General features: G+C 42.4%; 1 long non-coding RNA gene across 1 annotated transcript; it reads left to right on the top strand.

The window, feature by feature from the left end:
• The first annotated feature begins 15,129 nt into the window (after window positions 1-15,129).
• On the top strand, window positions 15,130-15,771 carry LOC134455108 (uncharacterized). The gene is made up of 3 exons (XR_010036025.1): window positions 15,130-15,211; window positions 15,398-15,476; window positions 15,592-15,771. It is a non-coding gene; the product is annotated as an uncharacterized LOC134455108 (long non-coding RNA).
• The last annotated feature ends 979 nt before the right edge of the window (window positions 15,772-16,750 follow it).

Genomic DNA, 16,750 nt, shown 5'->3' on the forward strand with positions numbered 1-16,750 from the left:
AGGTCTGAGTTGGCAAAAATGGCAGAAAGGAACCAGGTGTGAAAACACCCTAAATACTACAGGTGTTAAGTCCAAGTCCACCCATGATTCCATGGGTGTTGCCATTGCTGGATGTATGGGGGTTATTTGATATGAAAACCGACAATGACACATTTATGTATGTCCAAAATACCTTTTATGACAAACACATTCACTTATTATGAAATACAATACACTCTCAATGGAAACATAAATAAAACGTAATTTGGCCATACAAATTTTAAAAAGGCTGTGCAGGTATTAAGTTGCTTAATCACTAACATTAACCAGTAGTTAGCAATCTAGTAATAAATATTGTAAATACTAATAGAAATGTGCATTAAATATAATAAATATATTGCTCATACATACAGTATAAAACATAGCATATTCAAAGTTTTGCATTTAAATATCCAAGCAGAACTGGTATACTGGTCCAGGGTCACTGACAGCTTTGGTTGAGTCCTGTACAGAGTCATCTGAATGGGCCTCTCCCCTCAATGCATACAATGCAATGGAGACCAACATCTGGGCCCCTTTTCTCCCTGGGCCTGGGACATTTGGCCCGTTTGTTCTTCCCTGACGTCTGTGCAGGGTCACTGTCCAGAGCCCTCTGTGTGTGACGGTTCTGTGTGGAGTGCAGCACCCTCTGTGTGTGACGGTGCTGTGTGGAGTGCAGCACCCTCTGTGTGTGATGGTGCTGTGTGGAGTGCAGCACCCTCTGTGTGTGATGGTGCTGTGTGGAGTGCAGGGCTGGGAGTTACAGTTACAGAGGTGTTGAAGCTTGGTGATGCTCTAGTCCTCCTCAAGTTTCGCCTGTCAGCAAAAATAAACATACAATAGTATAAAAATCATTATAAAACTTCTTTAACATATCAGGTCCTCTAATATCATAACTAGAGATGTACAGGATCCAAGATCCGGTTCCGGATCCGGCAGGATAATAGGGTTTTTCAGACTATCCAGATCCGGCAGGTTCTTAACCCCTTAAGACGCGGCTTTATACATTTGTTGTTACCAGTATGGCAATGACCAAGTCGTGGTGCATTACTAAAGGGCCTGTGTTGTGTCATAGTATTGTAGTGCTATGGTAGGTACATTTCAATGACTATTACCGCGTGCCACTGGAGGTACGGCGCGCATTAAGGGACTACGCAGTGGATCCGGTATCCGGCAGTTACCTAAAAATCAGGATCTGGGGCATCTCTACTTTTTACGTAGCCTAGGCTTTTCAGTCAGTCTTTCACAACCCCAATCGCTGCATGGAGTGAAAGCCCTTTGGAAGCGGCCGTTGAAGGCAGTGTGGCAGTAAGCCAATGAGTCTTAAAAATAGTTTGCGCCAACGTAATAAAAAGGGCCCGCGTGTGCGAGTTGGCTATGCGTTTCAACCCTTTCGTAGAATCCTGTATCCGTTTCCGGATCCGGCAGGATCTTAAGCAGTGGATCCGATATCCGGCAGGATCTTAAAAATCAGGATCCGATGCATCTCTAATCATAACATATTATGAGGTGATGTCATATCATACCATATACGTATGCATTTAAGCAACATTTTCTTTGCAACACAGATATTTATTTGTCTATAGTGTATTATAAATACTTTATATCTAGTGACTGCTTGCCCTCTCACAATTATGTTAAACACATTTAAAGCTTTTTCATTTATACTCACATGAACTCTTTAATTTTTCGGTCCACCCAGAGCGATTTGACTGGACAGCACATGTCCACATTCTTATCTGTGGTGAGTCTGGAAGTTTAAAAATCAAAAAGGGCATTATGTGCATGTCGAGCCATATTATCATAGCAGTAGTTATTAGCCCACTTCCTTTTCCTTTGCCTAACTTTCTGGTATTGTTATTTTTTTCAATGACCAGTAACTAAGTGTGTGCGTTGACTGTGCCGCAGTGTTGTGTTGTAATTACCAGGGCTGAAATGGAGGAGAAATAGGGTCCGGGCACTTTTGGCTTAAAGGGGCTCCTCAAAATTAAAGACCTGACTCATTGGTGATCCGCCATTTTCAGAAATGTTAAAAAATAATAAAAAGCCCATTAAAAAAATAAATAAATATGCAAATAGGGGCCCACGATGGGAAATGCCCGGTATGCCAGATGGCCAATCCAGCCCTGGTAATTACATAGTAAGTTTGACTTTACTGCAAAGTAAAGTTTGTAGAGTAACTTAGTGAAGTAAAGCTAACAAAGTTTAACGACAGTATCATTTTTAAAATAAAGAGGTCCTCATACATGACTGCGTTGACACAGTGTTCACTTCGTCTCTGAATTCGAAAACCAATGATGGCCTCCGTCACCTCTTCATCAGAAACAGCTGTGCAGCAGGATGTGAACTTCTCCGCATCTGTCATGTGACCACATGAAAGTGACGACTCTGTTAGACCTTGTTGTGATGACTACCATATGGAGCATATGACTTCTCCTTAACTTCATAACTCTTAGGCTGAATCCCATTTCACCTTAGCCCTACCCCTTTCCCCTTCCCCTACACATGAACACGCAAAATGGAGGGGAAGAGGAAAGGGGTAGGGCTAAGGTCGGTGTCCCAATTCACATTAGAATAGAGGGTTAATACCTTCGGTTTAAATATACCCTAAACTCAAGACAGAGACATATAAATAAAGAAACAAGACATATCACTACTGTGTTAAAACCGTACACAATGACCACAAAGTAACAATTAGCTTAAACAACAGAACAAAACAAACAACAGATAATCAGTGAATTGTTAGATTTAGTCTGTATAACATAACTCGAGCCTTTACCTGCACATGTCCACACGAGTGTTGCAGTAATGAGCAGGAGAGCCACACTCCTGAGACGGGTCCTGTTGATGTGCTGCATTGTATAGGCTACAGCTCCTCTCTCTCTCTGAGGTCAGAAGGCTTCTTATAAAGGGTAGTTTGGCGGGCGAATTGAAAACCCCTAGCAATCAGATGCAGGCTGTGTGCGCCACACACACGTGCGTGCGCATACATGCACACGCACACGCACGCACACACACACACACACGCACATACACACATGCACGCACACAAGCACACGCACACACACACTGTGCAAACCAATAACAATTTGTCTCTTTCATTCTGAAAAAAAAACCTGCTGTCCTATCCTCAATTTCCAGACCCACCAAGAATGGGGAAAGAAATGAGCTGCATGCCTAGTCCTGCGTACATGTCACCACAGACCTCCTGCCATAAACCCTGCCACAAAATCCATCCCACCACGTAATGTTTACCTCAGTTAACTGCCATTACTAACAGACATTTCATTTTGCTGAGTGGCTTGGCTGCAACGTCTAGTGCACATGTTTGCAGAGTGCCGATGCAACAGTCACGTCAAACTTCCCCCAAAAAGGCACATTTGTCAACATCCGTGCCGGCCGGCCGGCCTGTGAGAAAAGGGGAAGGAACCGGAGACGTCTAAACATAACGTCTTGTCATACTTTCAGTGGTTGGAGAAGAGTTAGAGGGTTGAGACGGCGAGTGGGGTGGCACAGTGTCTATTTCTGGTGCCCTGAGACTGGGGGGAATTCCACGTGTTGTTTTGTGCATTTCCAGAGGGGTCTTCGGAGCGGGAATCCCCCCTCCATTAAATTGGCCGCCTCTGCATGGTATTCCTGCACTTATAAGCAGAATACAGAGACAGACAGCCACAGCTCCTATTGTGGTCTACTAAGCTTTACATCATCCTAGCCACTCATTTGTCTGGGTGTGTCCTTGGCAAAGTCCGATAACAGAGAGTTCATATAAACAATGGGATATCTCACAAAGGCAAACGTCTACCCATGAAAAATATGAAATACATAGTTAGTGGTATTGTGATTGCGTGATTGGACCATAACGAGGTCTATACTGAGGTCAATATATCCAAGGGAAGAATATCTGTGGAAGTATTTTCAGTAGCTCATGGACTATTATATGCAGCGTCTCAAATGTTTTAACAAGGAGAGATTATTGTGTTTCATGAGCTGTTACTACCTAAATACTTTTGTGATTTTTTTGGGGCCTTCTCAGCTCTTGGGCTCTTGCAGTATTGTCCTCATTCACACAATGTGTCTTGGCAGATAAGGAAAAGCAAAGGTTGTTCAGAAGATACACTGAACAAAGATCATTCAAATTTCAAGAATCATTTTCCATTCATGTGACACTAACGGTATGATTACATTTACAGTAGACATTAGTGTGAATTGTTCCATGATACTTTTTTTGAGTCATTACTGTATTCGGAAATTATTGCATCATAAGGTTCTGATGATCAAGCCATTTACAGTAAAACGTGTCTTATCCTACACTGGTCCTGTGTGTGAAACAGTATGTCACAACTGCATGGCATCACTTCTGCCATTCCAAACACTTCCAGTACACCCCCTATCACGGCTTTTTCAAGTCGTCTACTCTGTCTGAGGTCAACACAGTAGTGGCTCAAGAGGATGAGGAGTAAACTGCACAGTGTTAATTCTATACTGACAGAGTTGAATTTTAACAATGATGGTCCCATATACTCTCTGAGTGTTGAAGCACGGGGGCTCCGCAAGGTTGTGTTCTCAGCCCCCTGCTGTTCACGCTGCTGACACACGACTGCACAACGACCCACAGCACTAACCATCTAGTGAAGTTTGCGGATGATACAACACTGGTGGGCCTCATCACCAAGGGCGATGAGACTCACTACAGAGAAGAAGTAGACCTGCTGGCCAGATGGTGCAAAGACAACAACCTCCTGCTGAATGTCAACAAGACCAAGGAGATTGTTGTCAACTTCCAAAGGGTCCAAAAACAACTGCCACCACTGACCATCGACGGCGATGCTGTGGAGAGAGTGAGCAGCACAAAGTTCCTTGGAGTGCACATCAGCGACGACCTCTCTTGGACCACCAACACTACATCATTGGCGAAGAAGGCCCATCAGCGTCTCTACTTCCTGCGCAAACTAAAGAAGGCAAGTGCTACACCCTCCATCATGACAACATTCTACAGAGGAACCATAGAGAGCGTCGTGTCCAACTGCATCACAGTGTGGGGAGGAAGCTGCACGGAGAAAAACAGGAAGACACTCCAGCGTGTTGTGAACACAGCGAAGAAGATCATTGGAGTACCACTCCCCTCCCTGCAGGACATTTACACCACACGCCTCACCCGGAAAGCACTGATGATCATCAAAGACACAAGCCACCCTGCACACAAACTGTTCAGCCTCCTGCCCTCTGGAAAGAGGTACAGGCGCCTCCGTTCCCGTACCACCAGGCTGGCGAGCAGCACAATGCACCAAGCGATCAAGATGCTGAACACTCAACCCACTCTCCCTCCACTGTCAGCCTCTAGCCAGCAAGGCCACTGACAACCCCCCCCCCCCCCCACCCCCCACCGCCATATCTGCGACTGAACATTCCACCTGCACTACTATACTTATGACTGAACTTTCAACCTGCACTAACTCAAAACATGCGCACACACACACACACACACACACACACACACACACACACACACACACACACACACACACACACACACACACACACACACACACACACACACACAAGCACACTGCACTTTCTGCACTAAACCCAAACATAAACACACTGACACACACACACACAGACACACGAACACACACACAGACGCACACCGCACCTTCTACCTGCACTAAACACATACACACACACACACACACACACACACCACACACACACACACACACACACACACACACACACACACACACACACACCACACACACACACACACACACACACAAACACACACACACACACACACACACACACACACACACACACACACACACACACACACACACACACACACACTGCTGCTGGAGTACTTGACAGACCTTTTTAAGTTTTTTTTTTTTCTTTTTTATTTTTTTCTTCAAAATGCTACTATTACCATGTCAGAACGCTATAAAGGACTTTTTTAGGAAAAGCACAAAAGCACAACAATACCTCTTAATGTATGTCCTCTACAAGTCTTCTGTTGTCCAGTCTTGCACTTTAAATGTCTGTATGAGCACTGTCTATGTCCACACTGTCTTAAGTCCATGTATAAGTACTGTCTATGTCTATACTGTCTATGTCCTTACCTAGATTAGTCTATGTCTGTATGGGAAAGCAAGAAATGTAATTTCAAATTCTTTGTATGACCAGTGCATGTAAAGAAATTGACAATAAAACCTACTTGACTTGACTTGACTTGAACAACTGAAAAATCTACTGTGTAGCTACTGGGAGGTTTTATGCTTTTATAATAATAATAATAATAACAATAATACATCAATTTTGATTAGCCTAGCGCTTTTCTAAATACTCAAAGACACTTTACAGAACATGTAACATAAACCAAAAACATGATCAGACATTCAAAGACATACAGAGACTAAAACACAACACAACGGCAATGGAAAGTTCTTTTTTTGTCCATAAATCATGACGGTATGGAGCGTTCACGTTAGTGGGGAAGCCCACGACAGGGGCGGCGATGAAAAGGCCATGGCGGGATATGAAAATCCAGAGCCTCCCGTCGTGGGGGGCAAGCTCGGCTGAAAGAGGCAGCCAAACAAGCCGGTGAAGTTCTAAGGACGGAGGAGCCGCAGAGATGCCGGCAGAGGGGGGCATCCGAGCTCGCCATGTCACCAACGACAACAAGCAAGACGTGGGCATGGACGCCGCGAGGACGCCGAGGATGGACGAAGAAGGCAGTGCAGATTGTGGTAGTTGGTGAAGTCTGCAGCCAGGAAACGGCACATGGTGTAGAGTGGTTGGAGAAACCAGCAGCCACGCTGGATCGACAACAGTCCGGACTTTCTGGAGGCAGTGTTGGAGCAGGCATCGGATGCAGCAATCAAGAACAGGTGTTGTGCAGCCACAACAGCGGGCCAACGCACGTGTAGCTGTAACGCCGTTAAGGTTTGCCAACAGCCAGGCATCGGTGACGGTTTCTTCCGAAAAGGGTGAAAGTAGTCCGAAAGTTTTGGGGTTTTTTTTGAGTAAGTGAATGATTAGGAGTGGAAGAGAACGAGCAGCGCCAGTGTCCACTCGCCCTCATTCCGGAAACACTAAATCAAACACTAAATTAAATCAAAATACATTAAATCAAACTACTTCCTTGCAAGGTCACGGTGTCCTTCATCTAGGGGTGACAAACTCAAATTCACAGTGAGCCAAAATCAAAATATTGGACAAAGTCGTGGGCCGAACTCAATAGGCCCATTTATTTTAAAAGAAGGGCTAAAATTGTGCATGTAACGAAATACTCTGAGGCTAATTTCACACTCATTCCCATTATATATGGTTGATCAAAATGTGCCTGCCCAGCACTATTCTGTTGTGTGTGTGAAATGCACTTAGGGAGAGTAGAACCAGCACTGAGTGTAAACGTTAAAAACTCCAAGAGTTGATTCAACACAACAAAATGTACTGTATGCTGTTTGAATGCATAGGCCTACGTGAATGGATGAATGTGAGGCATTGCATGAAACAGTTTGTAATAAATACAGTTTATAATCAGTTTGTTTTAAGCTTGCTAACACATTGCATTGCATTGATATGTTTACACTGTAATGACAATGCAGTTGAAATCAAATTTCATCTCAATTCACTTTCATCTGATAAGACATGGCCCCTGTTGTAATTTTGATGTTATCAGAACGGTAAGTCATAATGTATTACTAAGGATACCGTGTAATGTTGTAGTAGTGTAGTAGTATGGAATTAAAGTCTTTTCAATGGGTATTCCACTGGTTGAATGGCGCATATAGTGAGGCGACTGGTTTAAAGGACTTTCAGCACCATCTGCTGCTGAGGGTAAGTACAGCATCTCCCAATACGAGAAAGCATCTTGGGAAATTGTGGATAATAATTTAATTTTATAATTCGGTCCTCATGATTGAAATGAAAATTTGGTTGAAATTTTAATTATGGTCAAACTGCATTCTGTTCAGTAACTTCTGCTGTAAAGGTGCACTGTGTAATATTTTTAGTAGGCCTAGTTTATTTTTTGAATTTATGCTGCCCATTGACAAATGTTACCGTTTTCATGAATAGTTTCATGAATAGCTACCACCACGATCAAATTCTAAGTATTCATTATGAATAGGAAAATTGCACTTTTCATACATGAGCAGGGCCCTTTTCCATTGTCCGACATTTTGAATTCCCAGAAATAGACATTTTTAGCTGCAAAACTTACTGTACTTTGGTCATACTAGTAAATATTAGTTCATTATTTAATTTGGCTGTAGACGACAAAGTTTCAATGAGCAGCATAGTTGCAAAACCTACTCTGGCCACAATCTTACACAGTGCACCTTTAATGATTTAACATTTTCAGCATACTTGGAAATGAACCCACAGACATGGGTATAGCTTTATAACTGCGGATCAAGGTGCTTTCTGTAGCTTTCTGTCATTCCTTAAAATGACAAATTCAAAGGTGAACACATCATTAGCCTGATTGGCCTCATGAAAGCACCTGGGACTGTACAAATAAAAAAAATAATCTCACTTGAACTCACTCATCTTTAATTTTTTTAAAAAAAAATCAAAATATCATAGTATACCACAGAGCATATTTAACCTGGAAAATAACTACAAAAACGCACTGTACTTTTCTTCTTTTCTACGTAAAATACAAGAAATCAAAAATTCAAATTCATTGGCAGAGATAATTCATTAAGGACATTTCTTGGAGGGAGGCGTTGTGGCTTTCTGGCATGGTTTACCCATCTGCAGGATGAAGACAAGTGAACAGAGTTAGTCATGTACTGTGCGGCATCATTCCCTGGGACTCCAGGACTCCAAATGTCCTGTAATGCCCGAATGTCCCACAGAATTATAATATCAAGAGAAATAGATAATTTAACTTCACATAGACTATGATCATTTATGGGAACTCATGTACAGATATGAGATCAGCAGTTGGTAAGATGTAGCCTAATACTTTGCTATGTTTACAGATTCCAATTTCTAAATGCACAAAACCAAAGGGGTGCTTGCCTAGGGCACTAAACTGGCTAGAGGTGGGTGGCCGGTTGGATCAAATAGGTGTGTAGTACAAAAAAATAATATCGGCTGATAAGCTACTCAGATTTTAAGAACTGCAAATGTTATTGTTAACAGCGTGAGAAGTTACTGTGCGGAGACGCTAAGTATTCGGCCAAGTTAGCTCTGAAGTCATACACATGGCAACCCTATTTAACCATTTCCCTCCCCCACAGTCCGTGGAGTGAGCTTCTTCAGTCCACGTGGGGTTCCGCATGGCTGGTTGCCCACTGTCCATTGTCTTGTTGTCTAACGTATTCGTTGTAATATTTTGTTGGTCAGGTAGCCTTGCGAACACATCAAGCAGACGCACGTCTCCATGTTGAGTGTCTCCTGACCCATTTCAGAAAAGCTTACACACCAAAATACTTTCCCATACTGTATGGGGACTTCCCCCAGACAAAATCATCAGAATAAAATGAGAATGTAATATGGGAATAGTACATCTAAAAAGAATCTCTACATGAGGCAGGGGTTTTACTTCCTGATAGGAGTCACACCCAGAGTGGTTCATATGAACAAAAAGAGATACCACTGAGAGATACCATCAACCTCCATTACAGATAACCTTTGGTCCTACTCAAAAATAGTGTTCATTTAACTCTTTGGTTAGTGTAACATCTATAGAGGTAATTCCTAATACATTTTTACAAGATGTAAAGTTGAAATTACACTGGCCATGAGCAGAATTTTGCACTGACCTTTGACCCCACTGTTAGAACAATTTGACCATCCACAGTGTTGTAAATACTCTTTTTGGATTTATATAGTAGGCCTCACCTTCTTCAATTCCTCCAGTTTTTCTTTAACCCATTTTAAATTTTGACCAACACAGCATGCCACATTCCCATAGAAAAGCCTGTCAAATGAAATTAAAACCTTTTTAGCTCATATTTAACAAGTTGTAGTAAAATAAACAGAAACAATGAATGACTGAATTAGGATTTGGATTTGAATGGAAGTTAGAGAGTAAATGTGGACATTCATTTTACAGTGTTGATTCACACATAACAGCCTGATCTCCAAAAATTCCGTGCTCCTGGACACGGACGTTAAGGACACGAAATCCGTGTCCAGGAGCACGGATTTTGCCAAAATTCCATGCTCCTGCACATGGAATTGTTTTCTGTGATGGGCACACGGAAGTGCTTTCTATATTCCCACAGCACTGTGTTAACTCTATCATTAGAAAATACATACCAAATGCTAATTCTAAACAAAATAATGCTACAGCAATTTAAGTTGTGCCCTGACCAAAACATTCCCATACTGTATGGGGACTTCCCCTAGAGAAAATCATCAGAATTGGCAAAATCTGTGCTCCTGGACACGGATTTTGTGTCCTTAACATCCGTGTCCAGGAGCATGGATTTTTTTGGAGATCAACCAACTAAGGAGACTGTTAAAGTGTTAGATAAAACATTTTTTTACTTTTAGGCTACATAGTGCATGATAGCAGACAAACAACTGTTAAAGTGTTAAATTAGTTTTTAATTAAAAACAAAAATGTACATACATGATAGCAGCACGACAACCGTATCCCTCTGGAGTGATGATGCATCTGGTGATTTCTCCTTCCCTGCATGTATCGCGATAGACTTTTTTGCAGCATGTCTCTGGTTTTGGATCAATTTGGTCTGTGAGGGAAAAAATTTGAAAAGCACTCAGCGAGTGCAAGCCTCTGCCAAGACATTTAGTTTTACCGCATGTTGTAATGTATTGGCAAAATGTACGTGTAGGACTGAAATAATAACTTAATTATCTCCACCAATGACATCACCATGACATCATAAAAGTCACCTTTCAAAATAACAGTCAGGTCGATGACATGTGACACACAACAAATAAATAAATGAATGAATAAATAAATACATGAGGAAAAAAACCCTGTAACTTCCATTGTGTGAATTTCAATCAGAAGAAACCTGACATCGCTACCACTGGTGACTTACATGTGTTATGTCCAGCTGTGCAATTCTGAAAGACCTCCTTAGATGCAACAATAAATGGTCCAGTTGCTGGTGAAGAAGAATATCACATGGTAGTGATAGTGAGACAAACAATAATAACAACAAAAATAGTAGTAATGAAGAACACTTGAATGGCTAGAAACGACATTTGAGTGTAATTTTCCAAAATGTTTTTACAACTATTTTCAGATAGCATAGGGGTAATTGGAGCTGTGTTAAATACATTCTTTTATTTAATTATTTTTTACTAAAATCAAAGAACCTATACGTAGCCTACATATATGTAGGTATAGCATTATCAACAGACACTTACCAGGCTGCCCCGAGCTCAGCATGAAGAGTAGAAGCAGGCTCGTTATCCTTGTGGAAGTGAACACCATGGCGAATGATGATGCTCTTCTGTCCGTGGTGATGATACACACTTGAGTTCTGTACAGGTCTTGCCACCCTTTTGATGCTCAGAAAGAACATGCAACAGCTGATCTGCTGTTGCAACAACTGCTGAAATGGGAGGTACAGGGAGAAGCTTGTGGTTATGCTTTCCTGTGAAGCCCTAAATGTTTGCGTCATGTGCGTGTTAATCACTACTGACTCTGAGTTTGACGTCTGAAGATCTCTTGATCTGCTATCAGAAATCTACGCTAGCGGTTCTACACACTTCGGGGCCCCAGCCAAAATACAGACATGGGGCCCTTTTGAAAGACTTTCGCTGGTACTAGCCATGGCAGGGCTGACTGTCGGGGGCGGGCAAATTTGGTGGGGCCCTTGACAACTGCCTAGGCTGCTTATTGGCAAAACTGGCTCTGTCTCCGCTCATCTGATATGGCTAGCACTGGAGGCTGGGGTGTTGCATTTGCAAATCTATCCATCAAGCTTTCAAAATCAGCCTTGCACCCAGATCTTCACACAATCATATCACACGATGATTCCTCTGTTACCACCACCCCCACCCCACCCCACCCCCTTGTGAGAGATCTATAGGCCAGATGCCCAGCAGGTCTGGTCTAAAGATGTGAAAAGGGTCAGTCCTTGATTAGCACATTCTAATGTAGTGAACAGCACATCTTGACTTACATCTCCGCCTATTTGCCAAAAATGATTTGCCAAAATGATATTGTAAAAATAAAACAACCTGCTACCGAATGAAGAAAAGTGTGAGACATCATAGTTCTTTACTTGGTCAATCCAGCCATATAGTCATCAGATGACATGGATAAGTTAAGTGAAATGTCACCAGTAGGCCACAGATATGGTGCTTTATGACTTCACTAACATTTAATGGCAGAAAGTGGGTTAATCAATTTAAAATAAAAGCTATGAAACACATAATTCACTGAATGCAATTTACTAACATGTGACATGATGGTATTAAGAGTGTAGTGGAAAGCCCGCACATCCAGCAGAAAAGCATCAGCAGGTGCCAAATCAAAAAACTTCTTTAGATCTATGTTCGAAACGTTGCTACAAATAAATGAAGTCTTTTGCAAGCAGTGTGCAGATCCTTTCCCGCTCCTACATGATGGTATTAAGCCACACCTGAGTGATGTCAGGTAATGCCTGAGTGAACCTAATGAAGAAGCTGTGCATGGATCTATGAACTTTTGAATTCACTGAATATGTTTGCTATTCCTCTCCCTGTTTATTTCAGTAGGCTCATGAAATAAAAGGCCTTTGCTTCCTACTGTCAGGCTTTGGTAATACACATACCATTTGTATGTAAACATAAATCATTGCTCCTTCCAGGAGCAGTCTTTATTTATCACAGCCTTTTCATCATACCGTTGTGAGTTTGGACAGTCTTGCCTGGTAGATCACAAACACACACACACACACACACACACACACACACACACACACACACACACACACACACACACATACACACACACACACACACACACACACACACACACACACACACACACACACACACACACACACACACACACACACACACACACACACACACACACACACACACACACACACACACACACACACACACACACCAGGGCTTGACATTAACTTTTCACCCACCTGCCACTGTGGCTAGTGGTTTCCCCGAGTCACTAGCCATTAAGGTATTCCACTAGCCACAGATTTTATATAGTGTTTTTTCCCCCCTTTATCATGATAGTGCACGTCTAACCTCAGAAGATGAGGTGCTAAAGCAAGACGAGTGTATAGCTTTCCTCATGGAAGTATATCAAGCAAATAGAAACTGAGTTATTGAGCTTTTTCTTGAACTTAAATACAAACAATTGATACACAGGGGTCAAACAACAGAGTATGTGCTACTATGATACACTTGTCATAAGGAATAAGCTGCCAGCCAAATTGGCTAGTGAGACTGAAAGTATTACTAGCCACAGCCAAGTTTTACCACCATTTACCAGCATATGAGGCCGAGGTAGAGGAGAAATGCTGTTGTGTGTGTGTGTGCGAGCGCGTGTTTGTGTGTTTGTAGGATAGGGTTTTGTATGGGGTGTGGGTGGTTGTTTGCTAATGCACATCACTCACTCACTCAGTCTCTCTCACACACACACACATACAGACGCACGCACGCACGCACGCACGCATGCACACACACACACACACACACGCACACACACATACACTACACACCTCCACCAACTGGTCCTCACACACACCATCACACCTCTTTCTCTCTCTCTCTCTCTCTCTCTCTCTCTCTCTCTCTCTCTCTCTCTCTCTCTCTCTCTCTCTCTCTCTCTCTCTCTCCCACACACACACACACACACACACACACACACACACACACACACACACACACACACACACACACACACACACACACACACACACACACACACACACACACGCACACACACACAGAGAAAGAGAGAGAGAGAGAGAGACACACACACAATGTGTCATATGGCGTCCAATATGATGACCAATTGATGACTGTTCATGCGTATATAAGGAACAAACGATCCACCAGTCACAACAGCGCACATCCTGACTAAAACATCCTGACCAGTAGGATCCGCAAAGTCTTGTGACTTCCCTGTCGGATAGCACTGCAACATGGACATGCAATCCACCCTCCCAGCCGGGTATCGGTGGACCCGCCTGGCTCTGCTGGCGGCTATCCTGCTGAGCTGCTTATCCGGTGAGTAGAGTGCTGCATTAGAATAAAATAGAATAGAATAGAATAGAATAGAATAGAGTAGGATAGAATAGAATAGAATAAAATAGAGTAGAGTAGAGTAGAGTAGAATAGAATAGAATAAAATAGAATAGAATAGAATAGAATAGAATAGAATAGAATAGAGTAGGATAGAATAGAATAGAATAGAATAAAAATAGAATCGAATAGAGTAGAATAGAATAGTGCAGAATAGAATATAGTAGAGTAGAGTAGAATAGAATAGAATCGAATCAAATCGAATCGAATCGAATTGAAAACAGACAAAGCATACCCACTGATGTTCTACAATAGGTCGGTACGGTACGGTACATGCTCCAAAGGTTTATTTCATCAATCAACTAAAGGGCCCACAAGTGCCACTTTTGGGTGTGCTACCTTTGGATTTTACTTGTAAAACAACTAAATTGACCTTACTTACAACAATGGTCATGAAACACAGCCTAGACATATTTGTCTGAACTGAAAAAGGCACATTGTTTTTAAAGCCACACTACAAACCTTACAATGATTTCCTCTCTCGTCAAGTTTGAAAAGAATCACCATAATTTTGACAATTGGCTTCTGACACGGAACTGAGCCAATGCTTTGTTTTACCATTATATTTGGAAAGTGGGCACAGGGTAGCGGGATGTTGATTTGATGTTCACTGTTTGAATAATGGCTCTTTACTCTTTTCAATACATTTTGTTATTTGTAGAGCAAAGAATTGTTGCTGAGCAGTTGTATGTACTGCAGGGAAAAGATTTTAAGATTTCACTTTTCTGGTCACTAGACCTATATTTTTTCAATGTTCTCAATGTGTTTCTAGATTTGTTGTTGATTTTTATTGTTGTGTTTATGTTTTATTTGAGGAAGTTGGATCAACCAAACCTATAACGATATGCTGTCATAGAACAAATGCAGCCCGGATCAGAACAGAGATCGAGGGATGTGTTATTCCGCCCCAATCAGAAAGCTGCTTGGCGGCTGTTGTGTAAGTTTAACATTGTCACAACACAGTCTCTCTCTCTCTCTCTCTCTCTCTCTCTCTCTCTCTCTCTCTCTCTCTCTCTCTCTCTCTCTCTCTCTCTCTCTCTCTCTCTCTCTCTCACACACACACACACACATTCCTCTTTTTATCCTGTCCATTGTGTAAAAGTGTTATTCTATTCCTCTACAGATTCAAAACAAATGGAAAGTTATTCTGCAGTTCTCCCAATGCCAGATGGGTTAAGATGAAAATGCAAGAGATGGAAAAGGTAATGCCTTATTGCACCATCAAGTCAGAAACCATATGCCACCGTAGGGAGGAATATAATGGCAGACTGTCTTTCATGATTGCTGTTCTCACCTCTTTGAATTTGAATTCCACAGAATGGTAAGCCGTGTGCTCACGCCTGATCGCCTAAAGAAGACTTCACCACAGGAAACACTTTGGGGACGCTGGGAATATAGTTAGGTGCAATTGCTTTTGTATTATTTTTTGTATTACTGTACGTAAATGTCATTTGTTTCTCAAAGAAGTTCTGTGTTTGTTGTCTTGCTGGTGATTCCAGTAGGTGTCACCACAGAGACATGTACCGTATATTTCCAGCAGCTGCGTCATTATAAGACTATGGTTGAGGACCACGTAATTGTATATTTATTGTGAGTGAAGGGGCACCTGCTGTCCTCTAACTGCTTACAAACATTGATTTATATTGAAATAAAACACTATGACTGTTGTATTTCTGCAGTGTCTGTGTTTGTGTCTGTTTGATAGAGAAAGAAGTTGAGAAAGTGTGTGTGTGTGTGTGTGTGTGTGTGTGTGAGTGTGTATCTGTGTGTGTGTGTGTGTGTGTGTGTGTGTGTGTGTGTGTGTGTGTGTGTGTGTGTGTGTGTGTGTGTGTGTGTGTGTGTGTGTGTGTGTGTGTGTGTGTGTGTGTGTGTGTGTGTGAGAGAGAGAGAGAGAGAGAGAGTGTGTGCGTGCGTGCGTGTGTGTGTGGTTATGGAGTTAAACCACAACTTGAGAAATAACTGCATGAAATGACCACCTCCCGACACCACTGGACCTCAGACAGTCTGTGCAAGGACAGAAGCTGTAGCCCTATGATGTGTGCGTAGGGGTGGAACAACTGTGGAGTACAGTGGCGGGCCCCAGGGCAACACACTGATAAGGGCCCCCCCATTATGCCCTGTAAAGGTCATAATAGGCCCCCCAACACCAAAACAGGAGGGCCCTGCTCCCAGGGGCAAATGCCCTGCTTGCCCCTCCTATAGCGCCGCCCCTGCTGTGTGGCTTTGGCTTACATCAGCACATTCTTTCTTTCTGAGAAACAAGTCTACATCACCATCACTGACCACTCTTTGTCAACATTGAATGGTATTTACTGTATGTGTAGGCTATATAAAAATGTCAGGAGGAGTGTGACAAGATTTGGCACGACCCTTTACTGCCCGCCTCTCGGCTACTTATGCCTGCGCTTACTGCCAGTGTGAACTTGTTTCTGTGTTTGCAATCAGATCTCTCTCACGCATTTTTTTTTTACTATTT

The sequence above is a fragment of the Engraulis encrasicolus genome, chromosome 9 (genome assembly GCF_034702125.1).
Source record: "Engraulis encrasicolus isolate BLACKSEA-1 chromosome 9, IST_EnEncr_1.0, whole genome shotgun sequence".
Classification (NCBI taxonomy): Eukaryota; Metazoa; Chordata; class Actinopteri; order Clupeiformes; family Engraulidae; genus Engraulis; species Engraulis encrasicolus.